Here is a 26590-nt window from a genome sequence, read left to right on the forward strand (position 1 = left end):
CAGACATCCAATTTAGGGGCCTAATGGTTTCTAGGGGGAGAACAGCTTTTGAACACCAAAACAACACAAGTTACATGGGGTGGATGAACACACAGATATGACGGAGAGTTAAAAGGTATTTTGATGTTAAAGAAAGATTTGAACAAAAGTGACAAAAACCTATGGTCTGAAAGCTCTGCAGCTATAGAAAACATGACAAGAATATTCTTAAATGATCATTCAGGAGGAATGAAATATTATGGTGTAAGAGCAACACCTTCAGACTGGGAGTAATGGATTGGAAGACAGTTACTATAAGTACTCCAGTGTCAAAAATGAAACCCCACATTTCAGAAGATTTCTTGGGGATACTAATTTTAGATGAGACTCTTTGTGTGTGTTTCTTTAGATATTTCTGAACAGAACACTCAGTCACAACACAATTGTATGAATCTCTGTCTGAAAGAAATTTCCAGGAAAACAGGTTAGAGAGCAACAGCCTGTTTCCAAATGGGAGGAATGCAGATCACTAACCATTAACTGAATTTCTAACAAAACCAAAGCTTTCTGCTTCATTCCCTGGAAACGACTAGCCTATACAAAACAAATGTGCTTATTCCAAATGTTCCCTGACACAAACTCATCTGAATAAAAGTGTCTGTCAATGAATAATTAAAATGGAGCAATCAATTCATACTGTAACTTAAGTTCCATATCTTGATAAGTTCAGCGGACTTCTTTGCTTGCCGTAGCCCCCAGATGTGTGCTTTATATTTTGTAAGATTCTTGTTCAGACCAAAATAATTTTGCGTTTCCCAAACAGGTGATCCTCTGAAGATCTATGAACAAACATCCAAATATTTAATTGCAGTGAAAAACAACAGCAGTAGACAACAAACTAGAACCATCACCTGTGCCCCTTACATAAAATATCTCTTTAAAACTGACAGCATTATCAAAATGGAGATTTTTGGAAGTTTTTTCCCCAAGAATTCGCATTCAATAGTTAGAGTGATCCATCATTCAATTTCACGAGTGTCCCCATACAGTTGTTTTTGAGGGAGATGCTTTTTTCACAGGAAACCTCAAAAATCCTGTCAGGAACTGTCTTTTTAAAGAGGAAACAATGAGGCAACAGCCGGTGGCAAAGTCAGTGATTCAACAGCCCACCATCAAGCAGCGAGTTATCTGCTGTGAATTCCACATCAGTTAAGTGTGGAAAGGAGATGCAGTAAACATTCTCATTATCCACCCCGTGCACACCCCATGATGACACTGTGTTGTTGATGTAGCACACAATCAATCTCACTTCAACTCAGTTTGGAGACAAACAGAAAGTTAGGCCAGGGAAAGAACATGGTGAATTGAACACCTCCATAGCAGTTAAAATGCATTAAGTGCATTAAGCTATTACAGCATGTGGTTTGTCATATTTGACAAAAAACAAACATGGTTATGTGAACACATGATAAATGATATCCAGTAATTGAATGAAATCCAAAAACGCAATAAATGAATATCTACACCACCAGTTTTACTTGTCACTCACTACACGTTATGGGGCAGCCGTGGCCCACTGGTTAGCACTTCGGACCTGTAATCGGAGGGTTGCCGGTTCGAACCCCGACCAGTAGGCACGGCTGAAGTGCCCTTGAGCAAGGCACCTAACCCCTCACTGCTCCCCGAGTGCCGCTGTTAATGCAGGCAGCTCACTGCGCCGGGATTAGTGTGTGCTTCACCTCACTGTGTGCTGTGTGTTTCACTAATTCATGGATTGGGATAAATGCAGAGACCAAATTTCCCTTCAAATTTAAAAGAGTATATATACTATACGTGCCCCATATTATACTGACCACAATTCATACCAACATAAAACTCCAGTCTACACACAAAGAAAGAAAATTACTTTGTGTGCAATAAGACAACATCAAGACAAAAATAAGCTGTAATGTATAGCTTTTATAGCTTTAAGAGATGATGTGATAACCATGATAACAACTGTCTCCATGATAGGAAAACTTTGATGTTTAACACAGTCTCAGGACAGAGAGGAAATAAGATGGTAGACCTGAACACAGTGTGCCCCCTCAGCAAACTTTACTTTAAGCTTTTCTCTTCCAACTTGCTTGGTCAAAGGGACAAAACAGCATCCTATCACTGGCCAACCCCAGCCCACCCAGGCCCATTCCTGTCCACACACACACACACACACACACACACACACACACACACACGGTTCCTTTTTAAACTTCTGCCAGAGCGTTGGGTATCAAAGAAACAAAGGAATAAAAATGTGACCTAGTTAAGTCCCAGGATGCATCAAAAGATGAGCGGCGCATCAGAATCAATGAGGGTAGACGTGTTGTGAATCTGTGAAGGAGCGCAAGTCCTAGCGCCTTACCCAAACCTCCCTTCCCCTCATGTCTTTGGAGAAGCTACATTGACTCCCAAACCAGAAACATTTGAGTGTGGCCTTAGGGCAGGATACTTTTCTTTGAAAAGGGAAGCACAGAGGGCGATGTGAAGCCGATAACTCCCAGCTAAATTAGCATGGGGTGCATTTAGATCTTAAAAAAAAGGTCCCATCTGGTTTACAGACATCTGCTTAGATATCTGGCTCTGTCATTTGGAATGCTAAACTCACTGGAAGTGAATCATACATGAATCATTCCCCACTGGTCCTCCTGGTCCCTTAGCTCCAAGAACTATATTAACTCAGAAAGTGTTTAGCCTCTGGACACCATCATTGCTCTTGTTACTGTGCACTGTTTCTATTTCTCTCCTCCCTACCCTAAGTGTGGCTAACCTTCGACATTCGTCATTCATGTGTCAAAACACATGGCAGATGCAGGTGTTGCAAAATATGTCATTCATCTCGTCAACTGAATAGTAAGACCAGACAAATGATCAAACATCGTATTTTGATCAGTACAGTTTTTTTCTTAATTGTTTCATGTCTTGAATGCTCCCAGATCTTTTTGTCATACTGTAGTTCACAAGCTAATTATTTATCAGAAAATTCCGGTACATATCAGGATAGGTCTGTAAATTGACCATTTTGTATGGTAGAAGGTTTCTAACCAAATGGACCGCTTTCACATGAGGCCCTTCCAGTATTTCAGAGTTTGTGGAGGAGTTGCCTTTTTAAACCTCTTATTCACCAGATATATACTCACCGTATACTATGAGCACCTTAAATTTTGGGTTTTGAATTGCATGACAAAACTTTCACAATAATAGTTGCTGACTGCCAATTGCATTTCCATGCAACTTGACAGTTACACAATGCAACAACTACATGACTTAGGGTACATTCCGACTTTACGTTTTAAAAAAATCTGGCATGATTTCTGTTCCAAAAAGCAGCTGGAAGCCTCTTTATCAGATATGCAAAGTATCTACTTGTGATTGGTCAGCTGTCAAAAAACAGCGTGACGTAGGGTGTTTTTTCGCTAGAAGTTGAACATTTCTCAACTTTAAAACCAGCTCTGAGCTGCAGAAAGTCTGCACATACCCTTAGATTGCATAACATTTTTCCAGTCATTTCCAACAGTTCTACATTTAGGCATTCTTAGCTAAACTAACATGAACTAGATGTATCAAATAGCAGTACATCATTTCACCACTGCATGGTAATGCCATGTACTATCCAAAGAAAATAACGCATGCTTCTATAACTTCTCTCCATCATCCTACTCCTGTAACTGCTTGTGAACCAGAAGTCTTACATGCTCTCACCTTGGTTGCTCAATGGTTGTTGAAACTCTAATTCTTGCTTAGTATACACATACATTTTGCAAAACATTTGTGTGTGTGTCTGTGTGTATATGTGTAAAAATGTGTGTGCTCAAAAAGTGAGCCTGTGCGTGTGTGTGTGTGCACTTCAGATGCCGTTCCCAAACTGAATTACTGCACAGATTCACATGCACACATCCACAATCGCTTATCATAGGTTTCTAAGCAGTTATTGAAATGTGTTAGTTGCAGTGCAGTTTGAACCTTTACATCACAAGATATTGGCACATGCGTGTCTTGAGATAGTGAAAATGTCAGTTGCAGTGCCCCCAATGGAAGTAATTCCAAGAAATGTGGCATCTAAAGAATGTGGCAGTGATGCAGATAGGAAATTACAAAACCTATAGAACCGTACTATGCTGGTCATGATAATGGCCAACGATGGGTGGTATGTTATATACAGTACATAACTGATGCAACGAATAGACTGCATAAATCAAGTGTGTGTATACTGAGCCAGAAAAATTAAGTGAACTTATGCCACAGTTATTAGATATGGTATGTATAATAATAATAATAATAATAATAATAATAATAATACACATTATAAATTACCTTTACTTGAAAGAGAACCATTTCAAGTTAAACACCATTAATGTGGCTCTAACTCAGAAGTTGCATAATATAGCAATAAACTGAGCAAAGAAAAATATAGCTGACAACAAAGTAGTGTCATTTTCAAGAGAAAAAAGTGCAGTTAAATACGGAGATCCCTTATGCATTTTTATATGAAAAGGCATTGCATTGTGTTCTGAAGAAAGTGTTTAAGTGGCACAATAGAAAATCACTGGGTTGTGTTCCTGAAACACTCAGCTCAAAAGCTTTCCCTTTAGTGTCAGTCATAAAGTGCCTGAGGCTGAACTGGCGCCCTCGTCCAGAGATGACAGGACAATTAACAGTGTGCTGAACATCAGCATTCCGTCTGCTGGGTGCAGAGTGATCGATACTCATTTATGAACATAAGTATAAATATAGCTGCAAGCAGCAATGAGGGGGCCAAGCAGTGAGATAAGCAGGCCAGATTAACCATGTAAATCAATGCCGTTGCATCAGACATATAGCCTTAAGCAGTCACAGCAAGTTCCATGACATACAACCCAAGATTGGCTGAGTTACAAGGTCAAGTTTCACATCAAAACATAACTGATTTTGTGGGGCTGAACCAGGGCTGAGTGTCGCCGCCCCCTCCCCCAGCCAGCCCACCGCCGCAACCGCCCCTGCCCATCCCACCCCGTCCCACCCTTGCACGCACACATTAGAATGAACTAGATGGAACTTGCTGTCATCAGTTTCACATCAAAAATAAAAAATTGACTGAGATATGATCACACTTGCTGTGATTTAAACACAGAGGTCAAAAATTGACGTCATAGGGTGTGTTGAACTCGGCTTGGCCCAAGGATTCCAATGATACCTCATTTTGCCATTCGGGTCAACAGGTCAAAAGTTACGTCCGTGAACACAAGTCCAACTTTGGCCTGTTGGTGGCGCTAGAGCGCTTGAGGTGCCGGCATGAAACTTGGTGAAATGAATTATTGGACTGTCCCCAATTAGTGTGCAAAATTGTATAACTTTTTACCAGACGGTTCTATGGGCTGCCATTGACTTCCATTGCAAAATAATGCGCATCAGCAACTACTGGCCAAAATGCATTTTTGTCAATTACGGAGCCCCCTAGAGGTCAAATGTCACCAAATTTCTTGAGCGTCCTCCCGATGTGGTCTGAGTTACATGTACTAAGTTTGGTTTTGATACATGCAAGCGTTCCTGAGATATGAAATCACTTCCTGTTTGGCGGCTTCGCCACAAATTTTGATTGGCTGGTACAGGCCAAAGCTTCTGTCAATTGTTCCAGAAAGCAATGCACTCATCAGGCATGGTCTGAAGATGGTCTCTGCCAATTTTGGTGAGGATCCGCTGAAATTTGTGACCTGCCAAAACTTATATGTGTTTTTGATTAAATCCAATATGGCGGCCGAATCAATAACGATGACATCACAAGTTGGCCTGGGTTGGCCTAAGGACCTCCAACAGTATTATCAGACACCACTAGTGTGTTTTAATTCTAAGCACAACTGCTGCTACAGGCCAAAAGGCATGTTTCTTAATTACAGCGCCCCCTAGAGGTCAAAGGTCACCAGATTTCTTGAGCGTCCCCCTGATTGGGTCCTGAGTCCATATACTAAGTTTGGTTATGATAGATGAATGGGTTGCTGAGATATGAGCTCACTTCCTGTTTGGCGGCTTCGCCGCATATTTCGATTGGCTGTTACGGTCAAACGGTTTGAGTTCCGAAGACGAAAAGTGATAACTTTTGTGCGGCTTGGTCTGAAGAGCATGTGTGTCAAGTTTGGTGACGATCGGATAAAATTTGTGACCTGTGAAGTTTTAGTTTCACTTTCACTAAAATCCAATATGGCGGAAAATCCATCATGGCGGAAAATGACGTCATAGGGTGCGTTGAACTCGGCTTGGTCTAAGGATGCCAACGGTACTTCATTTTTCAAAATCGGATCAACAGGTCAAAAGTTACGTGCGTGAACGCACGTCCAACTTTGGCCTGTTGGTGGCGCTAGAGCCCTCGAGGAGCCGACATGAAACTTGGTGAAATTAATCATGGGACTGTCCCCAATCGGTGTGCCAAATTTCACAACTTTTTACCAGACGGTTCTATGGGCTGCCATAGACTCCCATGGCGGAAGAAAGATGTTAAATAATAATAATAAATATAGCTGCAAGCAGCAATGAGGGGGCCAAGCAGTGAGATCAGCAGGCCAGATTTGCCATGTAAGTCAATGCCGTTGCATCAGACATATAGCCTTAAGCAGTCACAGCAAGTTCCATGCCATACAACCCAAGATTGGCTGAGTTACAAGGTCAAGTTTCACATCAAAACATAACTGATTTTGTGGGGCTGAACCAGGGCTGAGTGTCGCCGCCCCCTCCCCCAGCCAGCCCACCGCCGCAACCGCCCCTGCCCATCCCACCCCGTCCCACCCTTGCACGCACACATTAGAATGAACTAGATGGAACTTGCTGTCATCAGTTTCACATCAAAAATAAAAGATTGACTGAGATATGATCACACTTGCTGTGATTTAAACATACAGGTCAAGAATTGACGTCATAGGGTGTGTTGAACTCAGCTTGGCCCAAGGATTCCAATGATACCTCATTTTGCCATTCGGTTCAACAGGTCAAAAGTTACGTCCTTAAACACAAGTCCAACTTTGGCCTGTTGGTGGCGCTAGAGCGCTTGAGGTGCCGGCATGAAACTTGGTGAAATGAATTATTGGACTGTACCCAATTAGTGTGCAAAATTGTATAACTTTTTACCAGACGGTTCTATGGGCTGCCATTGACTTCCATTGCAAAATAATGCGCATCAGCAACTACTGGCCAAAATGCATTTCTGTCAATTACGGTGCCCCCTAGAGGTCAAATGTCACCAAATTTCTTGAGCGTCCTCCCGATGTGGTCTGAGGTACATGTACTAAGTTTGGTTTTGATACATGAAAGCGTTGCTGAGATATGAAATCACTTCCTGTTTGGCGGCTTAGCCGCAAATTTTGATTGGCTGGTACAGGCCAAAGCTTCTGTCAATTGTTCCAGAAAGCAATGCACTCATCAGGCATGGTCTGAAGATGGTCTCTGCCAATTTTGGTGAGGAACAGATGAAATTTGTGACCTGCCAAAACTTTTTTGTGTTTTTGATTTAATCCAATATGGCGGCCGAATCAATTACGATGACATCACAAGTTGGCTTGGGTCGGCCTAAGGACCTTCAACAGTAGTATCAGACACCACTAGTGGGTTTTAATTCTAAGCACAACTGCTGCTACAGGCCAAAAGGCATGTTTCTTAATTACAGCGCCCCCTAGAGGTCAAAGGTCACCAAATTTCTTGAGCGTCCCCCTGATTGGGTCCTGAGTCCATGGAATAAGTTTGGTTATGATAGATCAATGGGTTGCTGAGATATGAGCTCACTTCCTGTTTGGCGGCTTCGCCGCAAATTTCGATTGGCTGTTACGCGCGAACGGTTTTAGTTCCGAAGACAAAAAGCAATGCATTAATGAGGCATGGTCTGTAGATGATATCTGTGAAGTTTGGTGTCGATCGGACAAAATGTGTGACCTCTGATACGTTTTAAGAGATTTTGATGAAATCCAAAATGGCGGAAAATCAATCATGGCGGAAAATGACGTCATAGGGTGCGTTGAACTCGGCTTGGTCCAAGGATTCCAACGATACCTCATTTTTGACAATCGGATAAACAGGTCAGAAGTTACGTTCGTGAACGCAAGTCCAACTTTGGCCTGTTGGTGGCGCTAGAGCGCGGGAGGTGCCGACATGAAACTTGGTGACATGAATCATTGGACTGTCTCCAATCAGTGTGCCAAATTTCACAACTTTTTGCCAGACGGTTCTATGGGCTGCCATAGACTTCCATGGCGGAATAATAATAATAATAAGAAAACTAACAAACACAATGGTTGCCTCGCAGCTTCGCTGCTTGGCCCCCAAATATAGCTGCAAGCAGCAATGAGGGGGCCAAGCAGACAGTTCAGCAGTCCAGAAGTCCAGATTTGCCATGCAACTCAATGCCGTGGCATCAGGCATATAGCATTAAGCAGTCACAACAAGTTCCATGTCAAACAACCCAAGATTGGCTGAGTTACAAGGTCAAGTTTCACATCAAAACATAACTGATTTTGTGTGGCTGAACCAGGGCTGAGTGTCGCCGCCCCCTCACCCAGCCAGCCCACCGCCGCAACCGCCCCTGCCCGTCCCGTCCCACCCCGCCCCACCCTTGCACGCACGCATTAGAATTAACTGGATGGAACTCGCTGTCATCAGTTTCACATCAAAAATAAAAGATTGACTGAGATATGATCACACTTGCTGTGATTTAAACATAGAGGTCAACAATTGACGTCATAGGGTGTGTTGAACTCGGCTTGGCCCAAGGATTCCAATGATACCTCATTTTGCCATTCGGGTCAACAGGTCAAAAGTTACGTCCGTAAACACAAGTCCAACTTTGGCCTGTTGGTGGCGCTAGAGCGCTTGAGGTGCCGGCATGAAACTTGGTGAAATGAATTATTGGACTGTCCCCAATTAGTGTGCAAAATTGTATAACTTTTTACCAGACGGTTCTATGGGCTGCCATTGACTTCCATTGCAAAATAATGCGCATCAGCAACTACTGGCCAAAATGCATTTTTGGCAATTACGGTGCCCCCTAGAGGTCAAATGTCACCAAATTTTTTGAGCGTCCTCCCGATGGGGTCTGAGGTACATGTACTAAATTTGGTTTTGATACATGAAAGCGTTGCTGAGATATGAAATCACTTCCTGTTTGGCGGCTTCGCCGCAAATTTCGATTGGCTGGTACAGGTCAATGCTTCTGTCAATTGTTCCAGAAAGCAATGCACTCATCAGGCATGGTCTGAAGATGGTCTCTACCAATTTTGGTGAAGAACAGATGAAATTTGTGACCTGCGAAAACTTGTACGTGTTTTTGATTAAATCCAATATGGCGGCCGAATCAATTACGATGACATCACAAGTTGGCTTGGGTCGGCCTAAGGACCTCCAACAGTATTAACAGACACCACTAGTGCATTTTAATTCTAAACACAACTGCAGCTACAGGCCAAAAGGCATGTTTCTTAATTACAGCGCCCCCTAGAGGTCAAAGGTCACCAGATTTCTTGAGCGTCCCCCTGATTGGGTCCTGAGTACATGTACTAAGTTTGGTGATGACAGATGAATGGGTTGCTGAGATATGAGCTCACTTCCTGTTTGGCGGCTTCGCCGCAAACTTCGATTGGCTGTTACGCGCGAACGGTTTTAGTTCCGAAGACAAAAAACAATGCATTAATGAGGCATGGTCTGAAGATCATGTGTGTCAAGTTTGGTGACGATCGGACAAAATTTGTGACCTGTGAAAAATTAGTTTCACTTTCACTTAAATCCAAAATGGCGGAAAATCCATCATGGCGGAAAATGACGTCATAGGGTGCGTTGAACTCGGCTTGGTCCAAGGATTCCAACGATACCTCATTTTTGACAATCGGACAAACGGGTCAAAAGTTACTTGCGTGAACGCACGTCCAAATTTGGCCTGTTGGTGGCGCTAGAGTGCTTGAGGTGCCATCATGAAACTTGGTGACATTAATCATGGGACTGTCCCTAATCAGTGTGCCAAATTTCACAACTTTTTACCAGACGGTTCTATGGGCTGCCATTGACTTCCATGGCGGAAGAAAGTTGCATAATAATAAGAAAAGATAGAAAAACAATGGGTGCCTTCGCAGCTTCGCTGCTTGGCCCCCAAATATAGCTGCAAGCAGCAATGAGGGGGCCAAGCAGTGAGTTCAGCAGGCCAGATTAACCATGTAAGTCAATGCCGTTGCATCAGACAAATAGCCTTAAGCAGTCACAGCAAGTTCCATGCCATACAACCCAAGATTGGCTGAGTTACAAGGTCAAGTTTCACATCAAAACATAACTGATTTTGTGGGGCTGAACCAGGGCTGAGTGTCGCCACCCCCTCCCCCAGCCAGCCCACCGCCGCAACCGCCCCTGCCCATCCCACCCCGTCCCACCCTTGCACGCACACATTAGAATGAACTAGATGGAACTTGCTGTCATCAGTTTCACATCAAAAATAAAAGATTGACTGAGATATGATCACACTTGCTGTGATTTAAACACAGAGGTCAAAAATTGACGTCATAGGGTGTGTTGAACTCGGCTTGGCCCAAGGATTCCAATGATACCTCATTTTGCCATTCGGGTCAACAGGTCAAAAGTTACGTCCGTGAACACAAGTCCAACTTTGGCCTGTTGGTGGCGCTAGAGCGCTTGAGGTGCCGGCATGAAACTTGGTGAAATGAATTATTGGACTGTCCCCAATTAGTGTGCAAAATTTTATAACTTTTTACCAGACGGTTCTATGGGCTGCCATTGACTTCCATTGCAAAATAATGCGCATCAGCAACTATTGGCCAAAATGCATTTTTGTCAATTACGGAGCCCCCTAGAGGTCAAATGTCACCAAATTTCTTGAGCATCCTCCCGATGTGGTCTGAGGTACATGTACTAAGTTTGGTTTTGATACATGAAAGCGCTGCTGAGATATGAAATCACTTCCTGTTTGGCGGCTTCGCCGCAAATTTTGATTGGCTGGTACAGGCCAAAGCTTCTGTCAATTGTTCCAGAAAGCAATGCACTCATCAGGCATGGTCTGAAGATGGTCTCTGCCAATTTTGGTGAGGAACAGATGAAATTTGTGACCTGCCAAAACTTTTTTGTGTTTTTGATTTAATCCAATATGGCGGCCGAATCAATTACGATGACATCACAAGTTGGCGTGGGTCGGCCTAAGGACCTTCAACAGTAGTACCAGACACCACTAATGGGTTTTAATTCTAAGCACAACTGCTGCTACAGGCCAAAAGGCATGTTTCTTAATTACAGCGCCCCCTAGAGGTCAAAGGTCACCAGATTTCTTGAGCGTCCCCCTGATTGGGTCCTGAGTCCATGGACTAAGTTTGGTTATGATAGATGAATGGGTTGCTGAGATATGAGCTCACTTCCTGTTTGGCGGCTTCGCCGCAAATTTCGATTGGCTGTTACGCGCGAACGGTTTTAGTTCCGAAGACGAAAAGGAATAACTTGTGCGGCTTGGTCTGAAGAGCATGTGTGTCAAGTTTGGTGACGATCGGACAAAATTTGTGACCTGTGAAGTTTTAGTTTCACTTTCACTAAAATCCAATATGGCGGAAAATCCATCATGGCGGAAAATGACGTCATAGGGTGCGTTGAACTCGGCTTGGTCCAAGGATTCCAACGATACCTCATTTTTGACAATCGGGTCAACAGGTCAGAAGTTACGTGCGTGAACGCAAGTCCAACTTTGGCCTGTTGGTGGCGCTAGAGCGCTCAAGGTGCCGGTATGAAACTTGGTGAAATGAATTATTGGACTGTCCCCAATTAGTGTGCAAAATTTTATAACTTTTTACCAGACGGTTCTATGGGCTGCCATTGACTTCCATTGCAAAATAATGCGCATCAGCAAGTACTGGCCAAAATGCATTTTTGTCAATTACGGTGCCCCCTAGAGGTCAAATGTCACCAAATTTCTTGAGCGTCATCCCGATGGGGTCTGAGGTACATGTACTAAATTTGGTTTTGATACATGAAAGCGTTGCTGAGATATGAAATCACTTCCTGTTTGGTGGCTTCGCCGCAAATTTCGATTGGCTGGTACAGGTCAATGCTTCTGTCAATTGTTCCAGAAAGCAATGCACTCATCAGGCATGGTCTGTTGATGGTCTCTGCCAATTTTGGTGAGGATCCGCTGAAATTTGTGACCTGCAAAAACGTGTACGTGTTTTTGATTAAATCCAATATGGCGGCCGAATCAATTACGATGACATCACAAGTCGGCTTGGGTCGGCCTAAGGACCTTCAACAGTAGTACCAGACACCACTAGTGGGTTTCAATTCTAAGCACAACTGCAGCTACAGGCCAAAAGGCATGTTTCTTAATTACAGCGCCCCCTAGAGGTCAAAGGTCACCAAATTTCTTGAGCGTCCCCCTGATTGGGTCCTGAGTCCATGGACTTAGTTTGGTTATGATAGATCAATGGGTTGCTGAGATATGAGCTCACTTCCTGTTTGGCGGCTTCGCCGCAAATTTCGATTGGCTGTTACGCGCGAACGGTTTTAGTTCCGAAGACGAAAAAGAATAACTTTTGTGCGGCTTGGTCTGAAGAGCATGTGTGTCAAGTTTGGTGACGATCGGACAAAATTTGTGACCTGTGAAGTTTTAGTTTCACTTTCACTAAAATCCAATATGGCGGAAAATCCATCATGGCGGAAAATGACGTCATAGGGTGCGTTGAACTCGGCTTGGTCCAAGGATTCCAACGATACCTCATTTTTGACAATCGGGTCAACAGGTCAGAAGTTACGTGCGTGAACGCAAGTCCAACTTTGGCCTGTTGGTGGCGCTAGAGCGCTCAAGGTGCCGGTATGAAACTTGGTGAAATTAATTATGGGACTATCCCTAATCAGTGTGCCAAATTTCACAACTTTTCACCAGACGGTTCTATGGGCTGCCATTGACTTCAATGGCGGAATAATAATAATAATAATAATAATAAGAACAAATAGAAACACAATGGTTGCCTCGCAGCTTCGCTGCTTGGCCCCCAAATATAGCTGCAAGCAGCAATGAGGGGGCCAAGCAGTATAGGCCGGAGTAGCCACGGCGACAAGATAGAACTCAGCAGACACCCGCGATCAACACTTGCAACAAGTGTCACATCAAAACATAGCTGATTTTGTAGGGCTGAAACAGGGCTGAGTATTGCCACCGCCTCCGCCAGCCAGCCCCCCCACCTAATCACCCCAGCCCGTCCCACCCCGTCCTGCCATGCCCTTGCACGCACGCATTAGAATTAACTGGATGGAACATGTTGTCATCAGTTTCACATCAAAAAATAAAAGATTGATAAAACACATCAGCAACTACACATCAAAATGCAATATTGCTAATTGCAGCACCTCCTACAGGTCAAAGGTCACCAAATTTTTTGAGCATCCTCCTAATGGGGTCATGAATCCATATAGTAAGTTTGGTTATGATACATGGCAGGGTTGTTGAGATATGAGCTCACTTCCTGTTTGGCGGCATCGCCACCAATTTTGATTGACTGTTACAAGCGAATGCTTTTGCCAATTGTTCCAGAAAGCAAGATATTGATAGATTATGGTCTGAAGATGGTCTCTGCCAATTTTGGTGAGAATCCGCTGAAATTTGTGACCTGTGAAAACTTGTACGTGTTTTTGATTAAATCCAATATGGCGGCCGAATCAATTACGATGACATCACAAGTTCGCTTGGGTCGGCCTAAGGACCTCCAACAGTGTTACCAGACACCACTAGTGCATTTTAATTCCAAACACAACAGCAGCTACAGGCCAAAAGGCATGTTTCTTAATTACAGCGCCCCCTAGAGGTCAAAGGTCACCAGATTTCTTGAGCGTTCCCCTGATTGGGTCCTGAGACCATGGACTAAGTTTGGTTATGATAGATGAATGGGTTGCTGAGATATGAGCTCACTTCCTGTTTGGCGGCTTCGCCGTAAATTTCGATTGGCTGTTACGGGCGAACGGTTTGAGTTCCGTAGAGAAAACGAATAACTTTTGTGAGGCTTGGTCTGAAGATCAAGTGTGTCAGATTTGGTGTCGATCGGACAAAATTTGTGACCTTTGAAGACTTTTTAGTGTTTTTGATGAAATCCAAAATGGCGGAAAATCCATCATGGCGGAAATTGACGTCATAGGGTGCGTTGAACTCGGCTTGGTCCAAGGATTCCAACGATACCTAATTTTTGACAATCGGCCATACGGGTCAAAAGTTACGTGCGTGAACGCACGTCCAACTTTGGCCTGTTGGTGGCGCTAGAGTGCTCAAGGTGCTGACATGAAACTTGTTGACATGAATCATTGGACTGTCTCCAATCAGTGTGCCAAATTTCAGAACTTTTCACCAGACGGTTCTATGGGCTCCCATTGACTTCAATGGCAGAGGAATAATAATAATAATAATAATAATAAGAAAAAATAGAAACACAATGGGTGCCTTCGCAGCTTCGCTGCTTGGCCCCCAAATATAGCTGCAAGCAGCAATGAGGGGGCCAAGCAGTGAGATCAGCAGGCCAGATTAACCATGTAAATCAATGCCGTTGCATCAGACATATAGCCTGAAGCAGTCACAGCAAGTTCCATGCCATACAACCCAAGATTGGCTGAGTTACAAGGTCAAGTTTCACATCAAAACATAACTGATTTTGTGGGGCTGAACCAGGGCTGAGTGTCGCCGCCCCCTCCCCCAGCCAGCCCACCGCCGCAACCGCCCCTGCCCATCCCACCCCGTCCCACCCTTGCACGCACACATTAGAATGAACTAGATGGAACTTGCTGTCATCAGTTTCCCATCAAAAATAAAAGATTGACTGAGATATGATCACACTTGCTGTGATTTAAACATAGAGGTCAACAATTGACGTCATAGGGTGTGTTGAACTCGGCTTGGCCCAAGGATTCCAATGATACCTCATTTTGCCATTCGGGTCAACAGGTCAAAAGTTACGTCCGTAAACACAAGTCCAACTTTGGCCTGTTGGTGGCGCTAGAGCGCTTGAGGTGCCGGCATGAAACTTGGTGAAATGAATTATTGGACTGTCCCCAATTAGTGTGCCAAATTTTATAACTTTTTACCAGACGGTTCTATGGGCTGCCATTGACTTCCATTGCAAAATAATGCGCATCAGCAACAACTAGCCAAAATGCATTTTTGTCAATTACGGAGCCCCCTAGAGGTCAAATGTCACCAAATTTCTTGAGCGTCCTCCCGATGTGGTCTGAGGTACATGTACTAAGTTTGGTTTTGATACATGAAAGCGTTGCTGAGATATGAAATCACTTCCTGTTTGGCGGCTTCGCCGCAAATTTTTATTGGCTGGTACAGGCCAAAGCTTCTGTCAATTGTTCCAGAAAGCAATGCACTCATCAGGCATGGTCTGTAGATGGTCTCTGCCAATTTTGGTGAGAAACACATGAAATTTGTGACCTGCAAAAACGTGTACGTGTTTTTGATTAAATCCAATATGGCGGCCGAATCAATTACGATGACATCACAAGTTGGCTTGGGTCGGCCTAAGGACCTTCAACAGTAGTACCAGACACCACTAGTGGGTTTCAATTCTAAGCACAACTGCAGCTACAGGCCAAAAGGCATGTTTCTTAATTACAGCGCCCCCTAGAGGTCAAAGGTCACCAAATTTCTTGAGCGTCCCCCTGATTGGGTCCTGAGTCCATGGACTTAGTTTGGTTATGATAGATCAATGGGTTGCTGAGATATGAGCTCACTTCCTGTTTGGCGGCTTCGCCGCAAATTTCGATTGGCTGTTACGCGCGAACGGTTTTAGTTCCGAAGACGAAAAAGAATAACTTTTGTGCGGCTTGGTCTGAAGAGCATGTGTGTCAAGTTTGGTGACGATCGGACAAAATTTGTGACCTGTGAAGTTTTAGTTTCACTTTCACTAAAATCCAATATGGCGGAAAATCCATCATGGCGGAAAATGACGTCATAGGGTGCGTTGAACTCGGCTTGGTCCAAGGATTCCAACGATACCTCATTTTTGACAATCGGCCATACGGGTCAAAAGTTACGTGCGTGAACGCACGTCCAACTTTGGCCTGTTGGTGGCGCTAGAGTGCTCTAGGTGCCATCATGAAACTTGGTGACATTAATCATGGGACTGTCCCTAATCAGTGTGCCAAATTTCACAACTTTTCACCAGACGGTTCTATGGGCTGCCATTGACTTCAATGGCGGAATAATAATAATAATAATAATAAGAACAAATAGAAACACAATGGTTGCCTCGCAGCTTCGCTGCTTGGCCCCCAATAAGAAATCATAGAAAAACAATGGGGCTTCGCAGCTTCGCTGCTTGGCCCCCAAATATAGCTGCAAGCAGCAATGAGGGGGCCAAGCAGGCAGTTCAGCAGTCCAGAAGTCCAGATTTGCCATGCAACTCAATGCCGTGGCATCAGGCATATAGCATTAAGCAGTCACAACAAGTTCCATGTCAAACAACCCAAGATTGGCTGAGTTACAAGGTCAAGTTTCACATCAAAACATAACTGATTTTGTGTGGCTGAACCAGGGCTGAGTGTCGCCGCCCCCTCACCCAGCCAGCCCACCGCCGCAACCGCCCCTGCCCGTCCCGTCCCACCCCGCCCCACCCTTGCACGCACGCATTAGAATTAACTGGATGGAACTCGCTGTCATCAGTTTCACTTCAAAAATAAAAGATTGACTGAGATATGATCACACTTGCTGTGATTTAAACATAGAGGTCAACAATTGACGTCATAGGGTGTGTTGAACTCGGCTTGGCCCAAGGATTCCAATGATACCTCATTTTGCCATTCGGGTCAACAGGTCAAAAGTTACGTCCGTAAACACAAGTCCAACTTTGGCCTGTTGGTGGCGCTAGAGCGCTTGAGGTGCCGGCATGAAACTTGGTGAAATGAATTATTGGACTGTCCCCAATTAGTGTGCAAAATTGTATAACTTTTTACCAGACGGTTCTATGGGCTGCCATTGACTTCCATTGCAAAATAATGCGCATCAGCAACTACTGGCCAAAATGCATTTTTGTCAATTACGGTGCCCCCTAGAGGTCAAATGTCACCAAATTTCTTGAGCGTCCTCCCGATGGGGTCTGAGGTACATGTACTAAATTTGGTTTTGATACATGAAAGCATTGCTGAGATATGAAATCACTTCCTGTTTGGCGGCTTCGCCGCAAATTTCGATTGGCTGGTACAGGTCAATGCTTCAGTCAATTGTTCCAGAAAGCAATGCACTCATCAGGCATGGTCTGAAGATGGTCTGTACCAATTTTGGTGAAGAACAGATGAAATTTGTGACCTGCGAAAACTTGTACGTGTTTTTGATTAAATTCAATATGGCGGCCGAATCAATTACGATGACATCACAAGTTGGCTTATGTTGACCTAAGGACCTTCAACAGTAGTACCAGGCACCACTAGTGTGTTTTAATTCTAAGCACAACTGCTGCTACAGGTCAAAAGCCATGTTTCTTAATTACAGCGCCCCCTAGAGGTCAAAGGTCACCAAATTTCTTGAGCATCCCTCTGATTGGGTCCTGAGTCCATGTACTTAGTTTGGTTATGATAGATGAAAGGGTTGCTGAGATATGAGCTCACTTCCTGTTTGGCGGCTTCGCCGCATATTTCGATTGGTTGTTACGGGCGAACGGTTTTAGTTCCGAAGACAAAAATCGATAACTTTTGTGCGGATTGGTCTGAAGATCATATGTATTAAGTTTCGTTAAAATCGGACAAACTATGTGAGGCGTGAAACTTTAGTTTCACTTTCGATAAAATCCAATATGGCGGAAAATCCATCATGGCGGAAAATGACGTCATAGGGTGCGTTGAACTCGGCTTGGTCCAAGGATTCCAACGATACCTCATTTTTGACAATCGGACAAACGGGTCAAAAGTTACGTGCGTGAACGCACGTCCAACTTTGGCCTGTTGGTGGCGCTAGAGCGCTGGAGGTGCCGGCATGAAACTTGGTGCAATTAATTATTGGCCTGTCCCCAATCAGTGTGCCAAATTTCACAACTTTTTACCAGACGGTTCTATGGGCTGCCATAGACTCCCATGGCAGAAGAAGGTATAATAATAAGAAGAAAATATAGCTGCAAGCAGCAATGAGGGGGCCAAGCAGTGAGATCAGCAGGCCAGATTTTACATGCAACTCAATGCCGTGGCATCAGGCATATAGCATTAAGCAGTCACAACAAGTTCCATGTCAAACAACCCAAGATTGGCTGAGTTACAAGGTCAAGTTTCACATCAAAACATAACTGATTTTGTGTGGCTGAACCAGGGCTGAGTGTCGCCGCCCCCTCACCCAGCCAGCCCACCGCCGCAACCGTCCCTGCCCGTCCCACCCCGCCCCACCCTTGCACGCACGCATTAGAATTAACTGGATGGAACTCGCTGTCATCAGTTTCACGTCAAAAATAAAAGATTGACTGAGATATGATCACACTTGCTGTGATTTAAACATAGAGGTCAACAATTGACGTCATAGGGTGTGTTGAACTCGGCTTGGCCCAAGGATTCCAATGATACCTCATTTTGCCATTCGGGTCAACAGGTCAAAAGTTACGTCCGTAAACACAAGTCCAACTTTGGCCTGTTGGTGGCGCTAGAGCGCTTGAGGTGCCGGCATGAAACTTGGTGAAATGAATTATTGGACTGTCCCCAATTAGTGTGCAAAATTGTATAACTTTTTACCAGATGGTTCTATGGGCTGCCATTGACTTCCATTGCAAAATAATGCGCATCAGCAACTACTGGCCAAAATGCATTTTTGTCAATTACGGTGGCCCCTAGAGGTCAAATGTCACCAAATTTCTTGAGCGTCCTCCCGATGGGGTCTGAGGTACATGTACTAAATTTGGTTTTGATACATGAAAGCGTTGCTGAGATATGAAATCACTTCCTGTTTGGCGGCTTCGCCGCAAATTTCGATTGGCTGGTACAGGTCAATGCTTCTGTCAATTGTTCCAGAAAGCAATGCACTCATCAGGCATGGTCTGAAGATGGTCTCTACCAATTTTGGTGAAGAACAGATGAAATTTGTGACCTGCGAAAACTTGTACGTGTTTTTGATTAAATCCAATATGGCGGCCGAATCAATTACGATGACATCACAAGTTGGCTTGGGTCGGCCTAAGGACCTCCAACAGTATTAACAGACACCACTAGTGCATTTTAATTCTAAACACAACTGCAGCTACAGGCCAAAAGGCATGTTTCTTAATTACAGCGCCCCCTAGAGGTCAAAGGTCACCAGATTTCTTGAGCGTCCCCCTGATTGGGTCCTGAGTACATGTACTAAGTTTGGTTATGACAGATGAATGGGTTGCTGAGATATGAGCTCACTTCCTGTTTGGCGGCTTCGCCGCAAACTTCGATTGGCTGTTACGCGCAAACGGTTTTAGTTCCGAAGACAAAAAACAATGCATTAATGAGGCATGGTCTGAAGATCATGTGTGTCAAGTTTGGTGACGATCGGACAAAATTTGTGACCTGTGAAAAATTAGTTTCACTTTCACTAAAATCCAATATGGCGGAAAATCCATCATGGCGGAAAATGACGTCATATAGTGCGTTGAACTCGACTTGGTCCAAGGATTCCAACGGTACCTCATTTTTCAAAATCGGATCAACAGGTCAAAAGTTACGTGCGTGAACGCACGTCCAACTTTGGCCTGTTGGTGGCGCTAGAGCGCTGGAGGTGCCGGCATGAAACTTGGTGCAATTAATTATTGGCCTGTCCCCAATCAATGTGCCAAATTTCACAACTTTTTACCAGACGGTTCTATGGGCTGCCATAGACTCCCATGGCGGAAGAAAGTATAATAATAAGAAATCATAGAATCACAATGGGTGCCTTCGCAGCTTCGCTGCTTGGCCCCCAAATATAGCTGCAAGCAGCAATGAGGGGGCCAAGCAGTGAGATCAGCAGGCCAGATTAACCATGTAACTCAATGCCGTTGCATCAGACATATAGCCTTAAGCAGTCACAGCAAGTTCCATGCCATACAAACCAAGATTGGCTGAGTTACAAGGTCAAGTTTCACATCAAAACATAACTGATTTTGTGGGGCTGAACCAGGGCTGAGTGTCGCCGCCCCCTCCCCCAGCCAGCCCACCGCCGCAACCGCCCCTGCCCATCCCACCCCGTCCCACCCTTGCACGCACACATTAGAATGAACTAGATGGAACTTGCGGTCATCAGTTTCACATCAAAAATAAAAGATTGACTGAGATATGATCACACTTGCTGTGATTTGAACACAGAGGTCAAAAATTGACGTCATAGGGTGTGTGGGGGTGTGAACTCGGCTTGGCCCAAGGATTCCAATGATACCTCATTTTGCCATTCGAGTCAACAGGTCAAAAGTTACGTCCGTGAACACAAGTCCAACTTTGGCCTGCTGGTGGCGCTAGAGCGCTTGAGGTGCCGGCATGAAACTTGGTGAAATGAATTATTGGACTGTCCCCAATTAGTGTGCAAAATTGTATAACTTTTTACCAGACGGTTCTATGGGCTGCCATTGACTTCCATTGCAAAATAATGCGCATCAGCAACTACTGGCCAAAATGCATTTTTGTCAATTACGGAGCCCCCTAGAGGTCAAATGTCACCAAATTTCTTGAGCGTCCTCCCGATGTGGTCTGAGGTACATGTACTAAGTTTGGTTTTGATACATGAAAGCGTTACTGAGATATGAAATCACTTCCTGTTTGGCGGCTTCGCCGCAAATTTTGATTGGCTGGTACAGGCCAAAGCTTCTGTCAATTGTTCCAGAAAGCAATGCACTCATCAGGCATGGTCTGAAGATGGTCTCTGCCAATTTTGGTGAGCGACAGATGAAATGTGTGACCTGCCAAAACTTTTTTGTGTTTTTGATTTAATCCAATATGGCGGCCGAATCAATTACGATGACATCACAAGTTGGCTTGGGTCGGCCTAAGGACCTTCAACAGTAGTAGCAGACACCACTAGTGGGTTTCAATTCTAAGCACAACTGCTGCTACAGGCCAAAAGGCATGTTTCTTAATTACAGCGCCCCCTAGAGGTCAAAGGTCACCAAATTTGTTGAGCGTCCCCCTGATTGGGTCCTGAGACCATGGACTAAGTTTGGTTATGATAGATCAATGGGTTGCTGAGATATGAGCTCACTTCCTGTTTGGCGGCTTCGCCGCAAATTTCGATTGGCTGTTACGCACGAACGGTTTTAGTTCCGGAGACAAAAAGCAGTGCATTAATGAGGCATGGTCTGTAGATGATATCTGTGAAGTTTGGTGTCGATCGGACAAAATTTGTGACCTCTGATACGTTTTAAGACATTTTGATGAAATCCAAAATGGCGGAAAATCCATCATGGCGGAAATTGACGTCATAGGGTGCGTTGAACTCGGCTTGGTCCAAGGATTCTAACAATACCTAATTTTTGACAATCGGATCAACAGGTCAAAAGTTACGTGCGTGAACGCACATCCAACTTTGGCCTGTTGGTGGCGCTAGAGCGCTCAAGGTGCCGGTATGAAACTTGGTGAAATTAATCATGAGAATGTCCCCAATCAGTGTGCCAAATTTCAGAATTTTTCACCAGACGGTTCTATGGGCTGCCATTGACTTCAATGACGGAAGCGTAATAATAATAATAATAATAAATATAGCTGCAAGCAGCAATGAGGGGGCCAAGCAGTATAGGCCGGAGTAGCCACGGTGACAAGATTGAATTCAGCAGATACCCGCCATCAACACTTTCAACAAGTTTAATATGAAAACATACTTGATTTTGTAGGGCTGAAACAGGGCTGAGTATTGTCACTGCTTCCGCCAGCCAGCCCCCCACCTAATCATCCCTGCCCGTCCCACCCCGTCCTGGCACGCCCCGCCCCGCCCTTGCACGCACGCATTAGAATGAACTGGATGGAACATGTTGTCATCAGTTTCACATCAAAAAATAAAAGATCGATAAAACACATCAGCAACTATAGATCAAAATGCAATATTGCTAATTGCAGCACCCCCTACAAATCATAGATCACCAAAGTTTTTGAGTGTCCTCCTATTGGGGTGATGAATCCATGTAGTAAGTTTGGTTATGATACATGGCAGGGTTGCTGAGATATGAGCTCACTTCCTGTTTGGCGGCTTCGCCGCAAATTTCGATTGGCTGTTACGCACGAACGGTTTTAGTTCCGAAGACAAAAAGCAATGCATTAATGAGGCATGGTCTGTAGATGATATCTATGAAGTTTGGTGTCGATCGGACAAAATGTGTGACCTCTGATACGTTTTAAGTGATTTTGATGAAATCCAAAATGGCGGAAAATACATCATGGCGGAAAATGACGTCATAGGGTGCGTTGAACTCGGCTTGGTCCAAGGATTCCAACGGTACCTCATTTTTCAAAATCGGATCAACAGGTCAAAAGTTACGTGTGTGAACGCACGTCCAACTTTGGCCTGTTGGTGGCGCTAGAGCGCTGGAGGTGCCGGCATGAAACTTGGTGAAATGAATTATTGGACTGTCCCTAATTAGTGTGCCAAATTGTATAACTTTTTACCAGACGGTTCTATGGGCTGCCATTGACTTCCATTGCAAAATAATGCGCATCAGCAACTACTGGCCAAAATGCATTTTTGTCAATTACGGAGCCCCCTAGAGGTCAAATGTCACCAAATTTCTTGAGCGTCCTCCCGATGTGGTCTGAGGTACATGTACTAAGTTTGGTTTTGATACATGAAAGCGTTGCTGAGATATGAAATCACTTCCTGTTTGGCGGCTTCGCCGCAAATTTTGATTGGCTGGTACAGGCCAAAGCTTCTGTCAATTGTTCCAGAAAGCAAAGCACTCATCAGGCATGGTCTGAAGATGGTCTCTGCCAATTTTGGTGAGGAACAGATGAAATTTGTGACCTGCCAAAACTTTTTTGTGTTTTTGATTTAATCCAATATGGCGGCCGAATCAATTAGGATGACATCACAAGTTGGCTTGGGTCGGCCTAAGGACCTTCAACAGTAGTACCAGACACCACTAGTGGGTTTTAATTCTAAGCACAACTGCTGCTACAGGCCAAAAGGCATGTTTCTTAATTACAGCGCCCCCTAGAGGTCAAAGGTCACCAAATTTCTTGAGCGTCCCCCTGATTGGGTCTTGAGTCCATGGAATAAGTTTGGTTATGATAGATCAATGGGTTGCTGAGATATGAGCTCACTTCCTGTTTGGCGGCTTCGCCGCAAATTTCGATTGGCTGTTACAGCCGAATGCTTCTGGCAATTGTTCCAGAAAGCAAAGCACTGATAAGGCATGGTCTGAAGATGATCTCTGCCAATTTTGGTGAGGATCCGCTGAAATTTGTGACCTGCGAAAATTTTTATGTGTTTTTGATTAAATCCAATATGGCGGAAAATCCATCATGGCGGAAATTGACGTCATAGGGTGCGTTGAACTCGGCTTGGTCCAAGGATTCCAACGATACCTCATTTTTGACAATCGGCCATACGGGTCAAAAGTTACGTGCGTGAACGCACGTCCAACTTTGGCCTGTTGGTGGCGCTAGAGTGCTCTAGGTGCCATCATGAAACTTGGTGACATTAATCATGGGACTGTCCCTTATCAGTGTGCCAAATTTCACAACTTTTCACCAGACGGTTCTATGGGCTGCCATTGACTTCCATTGCAAAATAATGCGCATCAGCAACTACTGGCCAAAATGCATTTTTGTCAATTACGGAGCCCCCTAGAGGTCAAATGTCACCAAATTTCTTGAGCGTCCTCCCGATGTGGTCTGAGGTACATGTACTAAGTTTGGTTTTGATACATGAAAGCGTTGCTGAGATATGAAATCACTTCCTGTTTGGCGGCTTCGCCTCAAATTTTGATTGGCTGGTACAGGCCAAAGCTTCTGTCAATTGTTCCAGAAAGCAATGCACTCATCAGGCATGGTCTGAAGATGGTCTCTGCCAATTTTGGTGAGCGACAGATGAAATGTGTGACCTGCCAAAACTTTTTTGTGTTTTTGATTTAATCCAATATGGCGGCCGAATCAATTACGATGACATCACAAGTTGGCTTGGGTCGGCCTAAGGACCTTCAACAGTAGTAGCAGACACCACTAGTGGGTTTCAATTCTAAGCACAACTGCTGCTACAGGCCAAAAGGCATGTTTCTTAATTACAGCGCCCCCTAGAGGTCAAAGGTCACCAGATTTCTTGAGCGTCCCCCTGATTGGGTCTTGAGTCCATGGACTAAGTTTGGTTATGATAGATCAATGGGTTGCTGAGATATGAGCTCACTTCCTGTTTGGCGGCTTCGCCGCAAATTTCGATTGGCTGTTACGCGCGAACGGTTTTAGTTCCGAAGACAAAAAGCAATGCATTAATGAGGCATGGTCTGTAGATGATATCTATGAAGTTTGGTGTCGATCGGAGAAAATGTGTGACCTCTGATACGTTTTAAGTGATTTTGATGAAATTCAAAATGGCGGAAAATCCATCATGGCGGAAAATGACGTCATAGGGTGCGTTGAACTCTGCTTGGTCCAAGGATTCCAACGGTACCTCATTTTTCAAAATCGGATCAACAGGTCAAAAGTTACGTGCGTGAACGCACGTCCAACTTTGGCCTGTTGGTGGCGCTAGAGCCCTCGAGGAGCCGACATGAAACTTGGTGAAATTAATCATGGGCCTGTCCCCAATCGGTGTGCCAAATTTCACAACTTTTTACCATACGGTTCTATGGGCTGCCATAGACTCCCATGGCGGAAGCGTAATAATAATAATAGGGAAGAAAACATAGAATCACTATGGGTTGCCTCGCAGCTTCGCTGCTTGGCCCCCAATAAGAAAACATAGAAACACAATGGGGCTTCGCAGCTTCGCTGCTTGGCCCCCAATTATACAAAAAAACATGCATATGCACATATTGAGTTTAAGTGAAAATACCTTTCTTGTCTTGTTTACACACACACACACACACACACACACACACACACACAAACACACAAACACACACACAAATTGCTGATAGCCCAGCTGCAAGTGTCTCCTGAATCCAGATTGGGAGGCTACGCATCGCTTCCTGGGGGATGTCACGCATAAGCACAACATAATGGGAGGCCCAGCAAACCTTCTGCCTCAGCTCTGACATCTTGGCCCCTTTAATCCATCACACCTCCTTTCTCTTTAGCACCATACATATAATAATGGATTAACCTCTGTGCACTAATTGCCTCTGACATTTTGCATTAATTAATGCTAAGCAGAGATGTCTATAACATTAAATAAAACCAAAGGATGTTTTTTTGTGCTGTTGGTTGAATATATAGGGCAAGATGCAACTAATAATGAACAATTTTGAACTACATCATGATCATGCTGTTAGTCAAATCATTTTCAAACATGTTTAGGGTAAGATGCAAAGTTAAAAGAGGACACAGTGAGAGTTTAGTGTACATATACTGCACTTAACACTGCCAGTGGGTGGGATGGTCTAAGCATATTTTGAATGTGAAACAAAGTTGAAAAAGTGCAGTTTAGTATTTTGTCCAACAGATGCCATGCTTAAAGTTGGCCCAAGCCCTAGCCAATCCCCTGCCGGGCGTTGATTAGCAGTGATTACACTGATGACTTATTGGACGCTTAGTCCAGTCACATACCAATTGACAATGATGTGATAGCAATTATGTTAAGTGCGCAGCACGCTGAAATTTGGCTTTGGTTAAGTATGTGCAATAATCGAATTATTACAAGCTATCTATTCGGTAATAACATTAACCCCAAAAACCCATAAATCCAGTTTATTAAGCCTCCAAATAAGATTAAAAGAATGTCAAGTGTTACAGGAATAGTGTACAAAACTATTTTTTGACATTGCCTTGACAGAGGTATCTTCAAATTAAGTTTAAAGTTGCAGGAAATAACTAAAACTGAAGATAAGTTAGAATTATGGTGTTAGTTTATAATGTTACTGTCAGAATTATATTATTAGTTAAATAAGATGTTTATCCTCAGTGTTAGACCACAACCCAATTAAAAAGAGTGGGCACTACAAACAACCAACAAACAAAGACAACCGAAATGTACTCTCTGGAGGGAAGCAGAAAACAGCGGACATCATAGAAAGCTGGAAGGCCATAAAGCAGAAAAGGGCCTCAGTGCATCAGTGCAGCCCCAGTGCAGCCTCAGTGCAGCCCCAGTGCATCAGTGCAGCCCCAGTGCAGCCTCAGTGCAGCCCCAGTGCAGCATCAGTGCAGCCCCAGTGCATCAGTGCAGCCCCAGTGCATCAGTGCAGCCCCAGTGCAGCCCCAGTGCATCAGTGCAGCCCCAGTGCATCAGTGCAGCCCCAGTGCAGCCCCAGTGCATCAGTGCAGCCCCAGTGCATCAGTGCAGCCCCAGTGCAGCCCCAGTGCATCAGTGCAGCCCCAGTGCATCAGTGCAGCCCCAGTGCAGCCCCAGTGCATCAGTGCAGCCCCAGTGCAGCCCCAGTGCATCAGTGCAGCCCCAGTGCATCAGTGCAGCCCCAGTGCAGCCCCAGTGCAGCATCAGTGCAGCCCCAGTGCAGCCCCAGTGCATCAGTGCAGCCTCAGTGCACCAGTGCAG

General features: G+C 44.5%; 1 protein-coding gene across 2 annotated transcripts in view; it reads right to left on the reverse strand.

Moving 5' to 3' along the window:
* Window positions 1–26590, reverse strand: part of LOC121700638 (transcription elongation regulator 1-like protein) — a 90490-nt gene that overhangs the window by 23571 nt on the left and 40329 nt on the right. The gene's annotated exons all lie outside the window — the stretch shown is intronic.

Source organism: Alosa sapidissima, chromosome 24, assembly GCF_018492685.1.
Source record: "Alosa sapidissima isolate fAloSap1 chromosome 24, fAloSap1.pri, whole genome shotgun sequence".
Classification (NCBI taxonomy): Eukaryota; Metazoa; Chordata; class Actinopteri; order Clupeiformes; family Clupeidae; genus Alosa; species Alosa sapidissima.